This window comes from Teleopsis dalmanni, chromosome 2 (genome assembly GCF_002237135.1).
Source record: "Teleopsis dalmanni isolate 2A chromosome 2, ASM223713v2, whole genome shotgun sequence".
NCBI classification, from domain to species: Eukaryota; Metazoa; Arthropoda; class Insecta; order Diptera; family Diopsidae; genus Teleopsis; species Teleopsis dalmanni.
In genome coordinates this window covers 157696511-157699589 of record NC_051847.1, presented here as the reverse complement: position 1 = coordinate 157699589, position 3079 = coordinate 157696511, and positions in this window count along the sequence as shown.

Below are 3079 nucleotides of genomic sequence, written 5' to 3'. Positions count from 1 at the left end.
TTCATACGTAAATGACAACTTTTTTTTTTGTGGTAGATGGTATGCATCGAAAGCCACAGTGGAAGACTTGAACCTTTTAAAACCACCTCTTAGGAATCTTCTTCTAAATGCCTTGTCCGCTACAAACGTTGGGTGACATGATTGATATTTTTGTTTTGTCCACAGCTTAACGAAAACGCGATCTTGTATATAGATTCTTAAACCACGATGTCTTTTATCATCCAGGGCCGCGTCTTCCTTCAGTTTATGGCGCAAGGTTTGGATGAAGTTTGCGATTAGGTTGCTGGAGATGAAGATGTCAGGTGAAGATTGTGTAGCCGGGTGAGGTACGTTCGAGCGAGTGAAAGGAGGTACTCGTCAATGCGAGTAATTTTGGCTAAGTCGTAAACGTCAGTGTTGAAAAAGTGCTTGCCGTCAAGTTTCCGCTTTTCATTGGTCCAATCGCAAAAAAGCTTGCGCTCGAAAAGATGGATTCTTTCCATCTGGGTATTATACCTAAACTGAGTGTTGATGATGGTGTAATCAACGTGAAAGATGAAGTTGTGCCGGGTACTTTAGCTTGGACGCAAATCGAATGGAGTATTATCAAGCTTTAGGTTGATGTCAGAGTCATCAAAGCTACTGGTGTGATTTCACCTTAGGCCTTTAAGAGCTATGGCTGAGATCTTGATGGGGTTGAGCTTAATCTTCTTATATAGAATTAGTAATTAATTAGTAATTAGTTTTAAGGAAGCACAATAATTATATAGATAATTATGGATAAAGTTAAAAAATTGGAATCAACGTAAAACTGTTAATTGATAATACAAATGAATTTCATTGTACTATATGTCTAGACGTTGCGGAAAACCCAATAATAAAACCCAACAATGTATTATCCATTGGTTACAAGAAAGTAAAACGTGTCCTATTTATCGGGAGAAAATAGGTTTGCGAAAACTAAAAATCATGGACAGACAACTACGTATGAAATACAGAAGTTTACGTATAAACTGCCCATACGATAAATGTGGGAAATCAATGTATTTAAGAAATGTCAAAACTCATTTCGAAGTATGCAAATGGAAGCACATTTAATTTATTTATTACTTTTTGCAAAAATTGTAACTATATTATGATGATACAGGATTTAAAACGCAGATGGAAATAAAAAGGTACTGCATCGGCGGTCAGTGAGCAACTCATTTTTTTATATTGTATCTGAAACCGTTATAGAATAATTATTCAAACGTCTTAACTATTGACATATGTATATACAGTGGCTCACAGCTTATTTCGTGCAAGCAATATTTTTGTATATTTAGTCGTGAAAATCCAAAATTTTGTTCCAAATAAAAAATTTTAAATATGCAACTTTAAAGATTGTTTAGTTTTTATTATAAAACAAAAAAAAATTTAGCAAAAATATCAATATTCAAGAAGTTAAGTGAACAAAAACAAACGTACACCAAATTCTGACCTCACAGCTTATTTCGTGCAATACATTTTTTTGTAGAAAATTAATAATTTTTGGCATAAAAAAGTGAATTTTAGTATTTAGTGGGATAGTCCTTTTGTTTAATTACTGCCTCCAACCTTGAACGCATTGAAATAACTAATTTTTGAGTATATTCCACTGACATTTTTTGCCATTCCAATTTTAAAGCAGCTTTCATACTTTCCTTGCTATAAATGTTATGTTTTCTTATGTTAGTTTCCAGAATATGCCATAAATTTGCTATGACACTAAAGTCAGGTGATTGTGGAGGTGTTTGGATGATGTGTGGATAATTCCCAACAAGCCAAGTCTGCACAAGACCCGACTTGTGCTTCAGATCGTTATCCTGGTAAAAACAGAAATTGTTAATTATGCCTAAATATTCGGCACTTTTATGCAAATTTTGCTTTAAAATATTAAGATACACTTCTTTATCCATTGTTGATTCTATAAATTGTAGATTACCTACTCCTGCCGCTGATTTACACCCCAATACTATCACATGCCTGCCGACGGTTTCGCATGCAGTTTACCAAACACCACCTGTACAAGAATAGTTCTTTCTGAAACGCAGTATTTTTTGTCAATTAGAGTAAATTTAATCTCTACGCTTCAGATGGTAAATCATATGTGAAATACTATTAAAAATACGCCAAATATATCATATACTAAGCTCCAAAAAGAAAATTTATATGGCACAGTTAAACACAGTGGAAAGCATGTGATAGTATTGGGGTGTAAATCAGCGGCAGGAGTAGGTAATCTACAATTTATAGAATCAACAATGGATAAAGAAGTGTATCTTAATATTTTAAAGCAAAATTTGCATAAAAGTGCCGAATATTTAGGCATAATTAACAATTTCTGTTTTTACCAGGATAACGATCTGAAGCACAAGACGGGTCTTGTGCAGACTTGGCTTGTTGGGAATTGTCCACAGATCATCCAAACACCTCCCCAATCACCTGACTTTAGTGTCATAGCAAATTTATGGCATATTCTGGAAACTAACATAAGAAAACATAACATTTATAGCAAGGAAAGTATGAAAGCTGCTTTAAAATTGGAATGGCAGAAAATGTCAGTGGAATATACTCAAAAATTAGTTATTTCAATGCGTTCAAGGTTGGAGGCAGTAATTAAACAAAAGGACTATCCCACTAAATACTAAAATTCACTTTTTTATGCCAAAAATTATTAATTTTCTACAAAAAAATGTATTGCACGAAATAAGCTGTGAGGTCAGAATTTGGTGTACGTTTGTTTTTGTTCACTTAACTTCTTGAATATTGATATTTTTGCTAAATTTTTTTTTGTTTTATAATAAAAACTAAACAATCTTTAAAGTTGCATATTTAAAATTTTTTATTTGGAACAAAATTTTGGATTTTCACGACTAAATATACAAAAATATTGCTTGCACGAAATAAGCTGTGAGCCACTGTATGTATGTATGTACAATGTACATATTATATTGATCTACATACTTTTTTCTTACGAACTTTTCCTAAAATACGACCTTAACACATTTAAGTCATTTAAGTTTAATGGTATATTTGTGAACTATAAAATATTTTCTGATTATCTCGTAATATCTTTTCA